Genomic DNA, 12,151 nt, shown 5'->3' with positions numbered 1-12,151 from the left:
TTGCCCATTTCACAAGACCAAGGGATCTATTTCTCCATTGACTGACCCAGAATTCCAATGGTTAATTTCAAAGATGAGTGGGTAGAGATTGTCTCCAGTATTTCATCACATAATGAAATAGGGTAAAACTTTTTTTCGGCTTAATTTTAATAAGTTTCCATGTTTGACTAGAGTCCATATTGTACGTATTTGTATGAAATGACGTAAAGCATTAATAAGAATAGCCAATTCTCTAACAAACTGGGCCCCATTCACTGCACAGTTGAGAGAGGAGACAATTTTCATTGCTGCACAGGAGGGTGGATTCACACTTGGAGGTGGGCAGGGTAGTTATTAATATTTACAGCAGTGCCCAGATGCCCCAGCTGGGTCATGCTCGACACTGTACAGACACACAGTAAGAGAGAGCTTACAATCTATCTTACAAAGGTGGAAGAAGGAACAGATAGATGAAGTAACTTACCCAACATCACACAGCAGGTCAATGGCAGAAGCAGAAATAGAATCTGCATCTCTGGAGTCCCAGGCTAGTGCCCTGTTCACTAGACCACGCTGCCTGTTTCAGGGAGTCTATTTTTGGGGGAAAGCAGATTTAATGTCTAGTCAGGGCTCCATATTGCTCCCACGAGCAGAGGGATAGGATCAGAGCATCTTCTAGAACTGGGAAGGATGGAGAGGTATGTTTTGGTTTCTTATAAACCAAAAGAAATAAAAATTATCAATCAAATAAATAAGAATTCAACATCTCGAAAAGAGAGACATAACTTTGAAGATTTTGAATTGGATTCTTTTCTTAGATGATATTCCGGCCCTGTTGAAGTCAATGGGTGTTTTGTCGTCGACTTCAGAAGGGCCAGGACTTCACCCCTTATTTGTAATTATTTGCATTTTGGTAGCATCTACAGTGGGCCATGCCCTATACACACATATAGGAAGACACATCTCCACCCCAATGCCCTGATCCTACAAGTTGTTCTTCATGTGGTTTGACTTCAGTGGAATTCCACATCCGTTCCGGGATCTACCAGTGTAGAACAGTTTGCACTATTGAGGCCCTTCAAATCTCAGTCTCACATGAGGGGAAGATTTTATGCATTTTATAAGCTATTTCCATTATTATTTTTTCATTCTTATCCTTGCATGCTTTGTCACTGTGGGCCCCAGTTAAGCCAAGTAATTAACCACATATATACATTTTAAGCATATAAGAAGGCCCATTGACTTGGACAGGACCTTTCAAATTAATTAGCAAAAGTTCAGTGTGTGCATAGCACTGAGAGTTAGTCTTTCCAGATCAAAATGTTCCTTAATCTATCTGAGATATAAATTTCCTATTTTTATATAAATCTTTTAGTTCTTTAACACCTTTTGCATACCACTTAAGGTTTTGCATCGACTTTCCCCTAAACATTGTATTAGGGCTACTCCATATATCAGAAAATCCCCACTCCTCAGTAGTCTAAAGATAACTTTTTAATATGGTCTGTGGGTGCTATTTAAAATAATCTTGTCTTCCAAATAGAGTGAGGGTCATTTCCCTTAAATCACAGGGTTCATCCTTTGATTATTTAAAGCAAAACAAATATGGTGGACATTGGTTTTTAATCCAAAAGGTAGCTCAAAATCTATCTCAAAACACCGAATGGTATAGTTTTGCATTTGGTGAATTTAAGCTACCTTTAAGCTTTTGGAGAATTTTGATGTTCATTAGAGATTTTCAATAAGGTATCATTTGCCTTTAGAGACTTTTCTGGTGTATTTTCCAGTAGGTTTAGTGTAGCAAACTCCGGCATTGAAATGGCATCTTGTCTAGGTTTTTACTGTTTACTAAGGGGACTAATTGATTGAAATGATCAAGCCCCTACAAATAGTTTGTGAACCTCTTGCACACCCAGACACTTTCTAGGCTCTTTCTCTCTTCCCTTCTCTTTCTTTTGGCAGACCCTTTCCTTGAAGTCTAAAAGATATCTGGAACAATAGGCTATGGGCTGCCAATTATCTCTGTGACTTGATTAACTCCCCTACAAGACCATAGCTGCTGGCATACACTGAAATCACTGCAGACTGGGAAACATCATAAAATGCCAGCACTGGAGGCATGGTCTGTAGTTTATTTAGAACGTGAGAAGCACGCTTATTCGAGCTACACACACATTCTGTTTTAAGTACTTCATAAAGAGGTCGGTCTTCTGCGGGCAGCTCAGATTTGCTTCAAAACTGTGTCATACTGAAGAAGTACGTCACTTCTAGTACATTTCCCACCTCTCCCCTTTATCAGTTACATGCCCAGAAGTTTAAACAGAGTTTGTAATAACATACATTCTTCTCTAATTTTAATACTGCCTCACTTGCCTTCAGAACTTGCTTTAACCTTCGGTTATGCTCCTCTTCAGTCTTCCCATAGACTGAAATGTCATTTCTACAGATTTCCACTCCCTCTGGGCCGTGCAGAAACTGGCTTCTTTTGCTTTGGAAGTGCTTGTAATGGTGAACAAGAGGCAGCAAAACCTGTCTTTCTGTAGAAATTCTGGAACTGGTTAAAAAATGAAGAAAAATGTCATGAACATGTTTTAAAATTTCAAAATTATTTTTGTTTAGTTGTCTTCTATTTTTGTGGATTTTTATTCAGTTTTTTCAACGGTACTTGAAATTTTTATTATTCTCTGTTGTTTAGTTTACTTCCCCTCTATGAATGTGCTGTTGTACAATATACACAGCACTGCTGTCACATGGGTTTTTTCAGTATCGCTTCCATTGAAATGGACTAAGTATACAATTAGCATAAGTTGTTCATGTACAGGGCCCCTTATTGTGTGTTTTTCTATGAGTATTAATGAGAGGAAAAGATGTTCCATGCAAAACCAGGGATCAGTCAAAAGATCAAAATCTCTTCCATCTCATCCCTCCCCTTGCTAGTAATGGGCTAATATAGCATGAACAGCCAAATTATTGAGGAGAGAGCATTTTGTATTTAAAAGGCTTAAACTAAGTCAAATAAAGTATAAATAGTATTCATGAAGCTCCATCACTCTTTAAAAAAATCATTTGAATTTAGTGCTGTGAAAGGTGCTAACGTACTTGACCTCTGTGAATGGAGTTAGGCCTTCAAAAGGGAGAAAGGTGATGGACTGATGGTCCAGGAAGGAGAATCCATCTATGCAGCTGCAGAATAGGGACAGCATGTCAGTGGCAGAACAAGTTTCCCCACACTGGCACATCAACATGCCTCAGCCCTGATGTAAAGAGACCAATTCTGTGGGTGAGAGAGTCATTCAGACTCTATGCTCATTCCGCCTTTGGTCTAATGAAGCTGCTGACAAAGGTGTCAACCTTGCCAGCTGTGGATGCATGTTTTTGTGATGTGGATGCATGTCCACTGAGAATTGGACTGAAACCACAAAACTTTTGTCATACAGGCACACCATGAACAAAATACACCATGGATTTGTACTATCTTCAGATGGCAGCAACCTTTGATTACTACTGACCCGAGTTGATGAAGGTCCTTAACTTGTTTAGATTTCAGCAGTTCAGTTGTCATTAAGGATCACAACATGGGATTGTATAAAGTGAAAGAATATTAGGAAGGTGTGTGAGCTTCCTTTCTATTGTGTACCCTCCATTCCTCATTCAAGTCCTTTCTTGACAAAACGCCTATTGAAGTCTGTGAGAGTTTTGTCTAAGTAAGGATTGCATTAAGAATGCATGGTTAGACTTACATTCTGTGCATCTATATTACACAGTGATTTCTAGGTTAATTTTTTTTCAGGTGCACTGCTGTCATGACTCATGAACCACACATTTCTTGTTCTTATGTAGCTACGATTAGTTATGGATTAGGGACACCACAATTTTTAGGACCATCCAAGTAAAGGCCCTGTACCTCTGTGCTGGCTCTGGGGGCTTTTGGCTCCCTCTCCAGCTTCCTGATCACACAATTCCATTGGAGCAGCATTGCCTGGGCTTCTTCATTAGGTGCCTGCTCTGAAAACCCCCTTAAAGGAAGTTTCCCCAGCGTGGAGGGGACTCCACACGTAAGTCAACACAGTCTGAACTGGACTCATGTGGGATGGGAATGATGCCTCTGCTAGGCCCGAACTCACTGCTGACATTCCTACTTAGGTCTGCCACATCCCCCTGCACAGATCCTGGACCCAGAAGATTGCCTTTTGGGTGTCCTCAGAGAGGTTGGAATGTGCAGCAGAAGTGGCTGACCTTGCTCTTGAGCAGAACAGAGGAGGTGCAGGCATGGGGAGAATCTCCACTTGTGAGTCTAGGGGCTATGACTGAGGCCAGTGTAAATGACTTCCCATGCCGTGTGCTTTTCATGCACAGGGAGGCTGCAAGCCTTTTAATTTTCAGAGTTGGACCTGTAAGGGTTGTGTCTTAAATCTGAACATAATACAGAATCAGCTGCTGTGTAGGTGAGTCGCATTTCTAATAGATGTGTTTTTCCATAAAGTGATATTAATAATTTATTCAGCCTTGTGAAATGTACATGTATTGTCTTTAGATTAGACTATAAAATACTCACAACTCTTCCTGTGGCTTGGTTTTACAAATGCTTAATGTAAGCAAAAACCAGAAGATGATTTTCTTAAGTTTAAAAATTATTTTGTTTGCTTGTTACACAAGGGCAAAATAAGTATTACAGGGGGACACTGAAGGAGCAGACACAAGCAAAGCTGGCTAGCTAACTCTTTCTCCTTTGCATAGTTAACAATGATTGAAAAGTAAATTGCTTTTGAATAAGTTTTGTATTCTCCAGGGGTATGGTTAAAGGGTTAATTTAACGCTTGACCCATTAAAACCGTTGAGTGCAGTGAGAACCTTGTAAGGCTGATCAGATGATTATTTCTAGAAGATAAGTGGTTGAAAACCGAGCTTCACTAGTTCAGGTAATCAAGGGAAATCGGCATAAAAGAGAAGATGCGGCTGAGTAAAGACAGAACGACTACCTGAGATTCTATTACTTGTCGTCTTTCAAGCATAATAATGAGATTATAGTAACCCTAAACTGCCTGAAAACAGAAATCTGGCTGTCTGTCAAGTTCATTGTGTTGAGTTTTACAACATTTCAGATCTGGTTCCTCTGAACCTGCAATAATTATACTAGGAAGACAGACTCAAAGAAACCCTTTTCTTGCCTTGGAGCTTCGTCAGGTTTTGGCTTATGACCAGTGCACTATTGTTTGTGGCACGGAAAAACTAATTATTTTAACATGTAATTTTTAAATATATATATATGTGTGTGTGTGTGTTTGTGTGTGTATTGCCACAAGTGTTTCCTTGCTACAGCTGTCACACTTTTATTGTAAGTTCTTGAATGAGCTTGCTATTGATCCATGAACTCCTTGGTTTCCTTGTGGTTGTTTTAATCAGAGCCTTTGTTTCAAATCATTTTCTCACACCCTTCATTGAAACACTCAATCATATCACAGACATTAAAGGGCCAGGGGAATGCTCATACTTTTCAGAAATAAAAAAATGACACAATAGAAAGGCAAAAACGGGGAGTCATCATCAAGTTCTCAAAGGCCCAAACATTTCCAATATCATTTACCCTTGAATTAGCACTGTTTGGATAATTTCCCTAGAAAGCTGTTTAAGATAGAAAGGTACTATGTGTAATGCCAGTTTTAAGGCCCCAATCCAGCAAAGTACTTATGCAAATGCTAAAGTCCTATTAACTTGAACCTCACTCCCATTGTCCAATGGGAAGCTCCGATTGTCCTTCCTTCTTACATGGCTTACACGTCTGTAAGTGTTTTTCTGAGTGAGGACAGATATAGGCACATGTGTAAACTTAAGCATGTGATTAGATTCTGTGTTGGACTAGGATCAAAAGCCTGTGATAACAGACATATTTCCAAATGCAAAAGATCTTTGTCGTTTGAGACACACATGAATTAGGTTCTAAGGACAGTTTTCTAAATGAAGTGTTCACAAACTTTGTCATAGCAGGGACCACCTTCCCTTCCATTTGCAGTTGCCTCAGATCCCTGGGGACTGTTCCCATAGAAAAGCAATATTAGGAAAGAATTTATTTTTAGCTTCTTTTAATGTATTACAAGCAAATTCTTTGTGGAACGCAAAAGGTCTGAGAACGACTATTGAAATGTCATGTTACTATTTGCAGAAGAGCTATAATAACTCTAGTTAGGATCCAAAGTCCATAGGCACCTAAATGAAGCGGTCAATTTTCAAAAATTCTGAGCATCCAGCTTCTGCCACGGATCTCAATAGGAGCGGCTGGCAGCTCAGTATTTTTGAAAATCAGGCCACTTATTTAGGGACTTCAATATGGATTTAAGAGCCTAACTTTAGGCTCTTATGTTTGAAAGCCTTGGTCATAGGTTTCATACATAGATTTAAATCTCATAACTGCTTTTGGGGACTAAGGGGCCAAATCCTACAAGCCCCGACTCATGTGAGCTGTCCCACTGACTTCACTGGGATTTCAGGATAAGGCTTTACATGTGTCAAGTTTTCTATGTTACTCATATATTGATAAGGTATCTAGTGAGGAATATTTATTGCATACATATTTTTACACTTTTCATAAAACCGGTTTTTGTTCCCCATAGCTAATAAACAAGGTGCATAAAACCACCAAGTATATGTCAAAATAGTACAAAAGTATTAAGGGGAAAAATGCAATTTTAAGAAGAGGCTGGTTTTTATGAGTCAAAAGCATATTCAATAATTCCTTTGCAATTCGTAAATCATTGAAGGTGAGGAATGGAAATCCACAATAGAGAGTGATTTTGTGAATCACTTGGACCCTTTCAGTGCCAGCTTCTGAGAACAGCAGTTCTCTAACTGTGATCTCTGGACCTCTTGGGGGAGAGTCTGTGCTGTCTCTGTAAGAGGCTCAGCACAGAACTTTTCTGATGATGACACAAAAATTGGGTGAGTGGTAAGTAGTGAAGAGAACAGGTCACTGATTCACAGTGATCTGGATCGCTTGGTAAACTGGTCGCAAGCAAACAATATGCATTTTAATATGGCTAAATGTATACATCTGGGAACAAAAGCCATATTTACAGATTCTGTCCTGGAAAGCTATGACTGAAAAAGATTTAGAGGTTGTGGTGGATAATCAGCTGAACATGAGCTCCCAGAGTGATGCTGTGGCCAAAAGAGCTGATGCAATCCTGGGATGCACAAACAGGAGAATCCTGAGTAGGAGTTAGGGAAGTTATTTTACTTCTCTTTTTAGGCACCGGTGCAATTGCTGCTGGAATCCGGTGTCATGTTCTGGAAACCACAATTCAAGAAAGATGTCGATAAATTGGAGAGGTTTCGGAGAAGAGCTACTAGAGTGATTAAAGGATTAGAAGACATGCCTTATAATGACAGATTCAAAGAGCTCAGTCTATTTAACTTAACAAAGAGAAGGTTAAGGAGTGGCTTGATTACAGTCCATAGGTATCTACATAGGGAACAAATATTTAAAAATGGGCTATTCAGTGCAGCAGAGAAAAGTATAACATGATCCAATGGCTGGAAGTTGAAGCTAAAGAAATTCAGACTGGAAATAAGGCGTCATGTTTTCACAGTGAGGGTAATTAACCATTTGGACAATTTACCAAAGGTTGTGGTGGATTCTCCATCACTGACAATTTTTAAATCAAGATTGGATGTTTTTCTAAAAGATCTGCTCTAGGAATTATTTTGGGAAAGCTCTATGGCCTTCCAGTGTCAGTCAGGAGGTCAGACTAAATGATCACAGGCTCCGTCAGACCTTGGAATCTGTGAATCTATGAACTCACAGCCTAGGGCTCAGGCCTGCTAAGTAGAGCTGGCAGGAATTTTTCAATAAAGGTTTTTTCCTCTGAAAATGCCAATTCATCTAAATCAAATTTTTCACAGAAATGAATCAGTTTCAACAAAACTTTCACTAGGAAAGTTTCCCAGGGCCAGGATAGAATTTCTGGTCAACATGAGAGAGAGAGAGAGAGAGAGAGAGAGATAAGTTCCATGAGCCCAGTGGTTAGGGTGCTCATCTGGGATGTGAGAGACCCAGATCCAAGTCCCTACAGATGAGTGCCCTGAAAACTATTGGCTATTCTGGGTGGCAGTCTCTCTCTCTCTCTCTCTCTTGCTCTCTCTCTGGATTTTCATCAAAACATTCAGAAAGTCTTGGCTTCGTCGCAATGCAGAGCAGGGAAAAAAATTTAAATTTCCAAACTGTTCACAGCATGGGAAAACCATTTCCTGCCCATCGCTAGTGCTAATGTGGATGCCAAAGCAGCCCACAGCCAAATTTAGATAGCTCTGGAGGGGGGCACCTAAGTTAGGGTGACCGCCCAGTGCTGCCCAGCATCTCCACAGAGCTAAGTGCTGCAGTGCTGTCTGCTCCCTTCTCCTCAGCCACATCTCCAGCACAACCCATGCAAGGGCTCATGAGAAGGTCCTCAGAGGATATTGTGTGGTTGTCACGACCATTTCCTCTGCTAGGGGAATTCTCCTACGATCGGGTCCAGGGACTTTAGAATCTCTTTACACCACTCTGAGCCCATGACCGGGCATAAAGGGGATGGAGTGTTACTGAGAATCTCACCTTTGGTTGTCTGTGGTGCGATTGCTGGTGATCCATAGAGCATTGCTGAGTATTTAGCACTTTTGAAAACAGACCACTTATTTCAAAGTCTGAATATGGATTTAGAATCCTCTCTTTAAGCACCTATTTTTAAAAATCTTGGCCTATGTGAATAACAAATCATACACATGTACATTTAAAAAGGAACTTCAAACCTACTGAATTTACATTAATCTAACATGAAAACAGAAGTCAAATATGCCATCATTAAATTGGCGTGCCATTAGCTACTTAGAAATATTTGTAATACTGGAAAGAACAGTTAAGTCTTCAAAAGTGTTTTTCAGGTTAGTTTTAATTTTAAAATGATCCTTCAGAGCAGGGATTCCCAAACTGTGGTGAGGTACGCAAGACATCTCTGGGGGATACGCGGAATAAATTGTGTAAAAGTGGCTTTTATTTATTTAATGCGTTTTCATAACAGGCTGCTTATAAAGCTTTGAAACTCTGTGGGAATTTGTCATATAAAATACCATAGTTAATTTACATCAAGATGTACCCTTGAGATCATAGTTACACAGGGATGCTGATGTACAGAGCCCTCAACTCCAATCACCGTACAGTGCAGGTTCAGTTGCCCAGCAACTGTCCAGTCTAACTGAGCTCAGAAATTCAGGGTGATTCTTTTCAGTTGTATACGTCTCACTGTAACTATATCTGTACATAACAGTGAAATATGGACAGATGGCTAAAGACAGGTAGTGTTAAGAAGAACTCTCAAAGTATCAGTGATGAGAAGGGTTGGGGTACCCCTGCAGCTGGTAGATCTGGGAGGGGGTACGCAACAAGAAAAGATTGGGAACCTCTGCCTTAGAGTAACTTTAGTGCTCAATGTTATGCTAAGAGTTATAAGGCAATTGCAGAGTTAATAAAATTGAATTGAAGTTAGAATTGCTTTTTAAAGTAACTTATTCTGAAGTTGGAAAATGAAAGAACTTTTATTCTTGTTGAACATCGGGCTCCCTCCACCCAAAACATATTTATATACATATTTAACTGATTTCACTAGTGAACAAGCTAATGTATTCTGAAGCCATTTGTTTTAAAATGTGAACTGTAAAATTATGCTACAAAGTTTATTAAACTTTCAGGTGTTACATTTTGACATACTCAGATCTTTCCTTTAACAATGACAGAATGCTACACAAAAATACTGCATTTCATCTGGGGTAGGTCTTTATCTTATCTTGACAGATTATTGCTGGTTAAATTGTAGAGCTGACTTAAAGGCAGGACTCTTCAAGGGAGTCAGAAATTAAGGCTTCACCAAATGGTAATAAAGCTATTAAAAATGCAAACAGCAAACAGCTACACTGTACAGGTTAGACAGCTAATCCAAACTAGCAGTTTAAAAAAGCAGAGCAATTACACTTTTATTTAAATGCAAGGAATATGAGCAAGAATAGAATGAGGAGCCTTGTTTAAATGCATTCTTTTGAATATTTATTAGAAATAATACATGTAGTTAAGCCACTTATCTGATTTCAGTGAATAAGTAAAATGCAAAAGATCAATTTTCATAATTATACCAAAGAAGTCTGTCTTTCATAAAAATCTCATTAATAACACCATTATTACTGAAAAAATATCTCAGTATTATTATTGTTATTCTAATTATCAGCAAAATGCTACTGATAATGTTGTCATAAAATTCCTTTTTAGTATCCTATTAGGGAAGATAGACTAAGTAGTGGTTTAAGTTAAATCTAGATTCTAAGTGGCATTATAAAAAATCTTCTTTGTGTATTTGGTTAAAATACATTATGTGTATAATTACATAAATTACTTCAGGTTTGGCAAACAGGGGATAAAAACATATATATGCACGCATACACACAGGCATATATAAAGAGAGTATAGGATATGTATGTGTGTATATATATATATAAAGAGAGCATGAGAGTAGGTTTTATAGCTCTATATAAATAAAACTTACTCTCTCTTTATACACTCATACACACATCACAGAGAGTAAGGGAGTGGGTTATATATTAAATAACACATAGGCATACACACGTAGTAGTAAAATATTGCTCAAGGGTAAAAGTTGCTGAGATTTTGGTCACACCGCTGTAAGCTAACATATGAGGACAGTTTGCCCAATTCAAGGAAAATGTTAAATGAGGGCAATTTTATTATTATGTTTTATTGGTATTGTCCCTGGAAACAGTCACTAATTGTTTTATTATCTATTTGCATTTTATTAAAATGTTAAAGACCTTACGGGCATAGGGAGTTTAGTGACTCAAGGGCTCAGTTTTGGAAGGTGCTCAATGCCTCACAAATCAATGGGATTTGAAGGTGTTCACGTCAGGTGCTCAGTATTTCGCAGAAACTGGGCCTATGTTGGCTTTGGAGTGGAAAAGGAGGTGTTAGGGTAATTGGCTAGCTATTTCTTGTGTTGAGAGAGGCTGAGGGAAGCTGATGGTTCCTCATCCTTGGGACATCCTTGCTCCCAGCCAGCCAGCTCCACTCCCAGGTGGCAGATGGAGGGAGAGAGTTTGATCTTTCTTTCTTTCTTTCTTTCTTTCTTTCTTTCTTTCTTTCTTTCTTTCTTTCTTTCTTTCTTTCTTTCTTTCTTTCTTTCTTTCTTTCTTTCTTTCCCATAGTGTCTAGAAGCCTCAGTCATGGGCCAGGACCCCATTGTGCTAGGCACTGTACAGACACAGAACAAAATGATACTCCCTGCCCCAAAGAACTTATGATCTAAGTAATAATGGTAGTAATCATTAACATCAATAGGATTTCTTACCACTTACTTCGACAGGAGCAGCACTACACCCACAGTTATCTCCTTGTCCAGAGTGAGAGAGACTTGGAGGAGCTGCACAACTTTTCATGAAGAATATTTGGGGGACAGGCTGTCATTTTGACTGCCCTGCTTGAGTGCCCCTATCATACATCAGAATTACATCAGGAATAATGTTACCAGTTTTTGAGCAACCTGATTGATTGATTAAAGGAATCTAAATGGTTCCAGGCAATTTCTGACCCTGCCTCCACAACCACAGTGACTTAACCGATAGTAGAACTAGTCTGATTGGACTGTGCAAGGAGAGGCAGAGTTCTGGGAGGCGGTGCAGGCATCCTGGTCTGATGTGGAGTGAGGCTAAAAAATCTTCTGCTAAAGATATGAGCACACACACACACACACACACAGTTATTATGGCCCTGATTCAGCAAAGAACTTAGGCACACTAAAGAAGCAAGCTGGGATTTAAGCGTCTATGTGCTTTGTTGAAGAGGGGTGGACTTAAGCAAGTGCTTAAGTGCTTTGTTGCATCAAGACGTATATCTGTAGCAGCTGTCTTTCTGTTAACATGTTTTTATTTGCTATCAATTTGTAACATGTTTTGAAGTTGCATGGAAGTAGAGTCTATTTATGTCTATATCTGCATTATCTGTGTCTAGTCTGCTTTCACAGAACTTAAAAACCTAGAGTAAATGGATTTAGCCAAGCAGATGGAGTCATATAACTTTCAGAAATAAGTATAACTTTCAGTATATATATTCTTTCAATGCAACAAAAAAAGTTATACTTATCCT

Source organism: Lepidochelys kempii, chromosome 1 (assembly GCF_965140285.1).
Source record: "Lepidochelys kempii isolate rLepKem1 chromosome 1, rLepKem1.hap1, whole genome shotgun sequence".
NCBI classification, from domain to species: Eukaryota; Metazoa; Chordata; order Testudines; family Cheloniidae; genus Lepidochelys; species Lepidochelys kempii.
The sequence above is the reverse complement of the archived record's forward strand: the minus strand, read 5'-3'. Positions refer to the sequence as shown.